Source organism: Centruroides sculpturatus, unplaced genomic scaffold (assembly GCF_000671375.1).
Source record: "Centruroides sculpturatus isolate CEXI.00-Female unplaced genomic scaffold, Cexi_2.0 scaffold1249, whole genome shotgun sequence".
Lineage (NCBI taxonomy): Eukaryota > Metazoa > Arthropoda > Arachnida > Scorpiones > Buthidae > Centruroides > Centruroides sculpturatus.
The window spans coordinates 141,909-143,015 of record NW_019385434.1 but is presented as its reverse complement, the minus strand read 5'-3'; positions in this window follow the sequence as shown (position 1 = coordinate 143,015).

The following is a 1,107-nucleotide window of genomic DNA, read 5'->3' as shown; positions in this document are numbered from 1 at the left end:
ATGGACAACTGTATGTGGCTAGCTCACGCATCAGAAAACCTTCTGATTTATTCGTGTACGCACCAGACGGAAAAACAAAAAATATCGTGTATCCACAAGCACTCCAATAAATAAATAGAATTGAAACGACACTTTGAAATGTTTTCCAGATGAAAATTAATAATAATAATAATAATAATATAATAATATAAAAATGATAAAATGTAAATTCAATTTTATCAAAACAAGTCTGCTTGAATTTTGTTTCTTCTGAGATGGCAGCAATACGTGACATGTAAGCTAATTATATATATTTGTGACAGTTTTTCGAAACATTTTAATGCATGTTATAAAATAAATATTTTAGTATATAAATACATTTTACTCATATTTTTTTCCATTTATTTACGTATCAAAGCATTTATATATAACCTTTAAACATCTGCAAGTAATTAGCAATTCTCACATGGGAAACCAGCAATAAAATAGCTGATTGGAAATGTTTATTGTACCGTAGGTACAAAGGTTTCCAATAATGGGGTTCTCAATTGTTACAATTTATGACTACAATAAAAGATGACAGATGATGGTTCCTAGAATTTCTGACTCTTTGTTCTTCTTTTAAACAATTCTGTAATTTTTCTCACTCATAGTTCTGCTCGAGTTGTTCGGTGTGTAATTTTGTGCTGAAAATTTGAAAATGTTTTTGTGTCCTTTTTTTTTTTACTCGTATTGCTACTACTAATCAAGTAAGTTACTTATCATTATAAGAGTTTATAAAAATAGTTTTCTCACGCATAATATAAAAGAAAAAATTTTAGATAATTTATTTTGTTGGCAGAATGTCTTCTGATTCCAATATCAAATATGCCCCTGTATCATCAAGTGGGTCTGAAAGAAGTTTGTCTAGTGGGCTGATAAAATCAAATACTAACGAAGAAAAAATAGATATCACATCCACTCTAGTGCGAGATCTGAATAGCTCCTGGGTCTAAATTAATAATTTAAAAATAATACAATTTTAGTCATAAATTATTCTTTCATTTGGGGCTGAAAAATAATGTTTTCTAGCGTGGGTAAACTGCTAGGAGTGTCACTTCCTTCCACAAAAGTTAAAACATCCTCTGT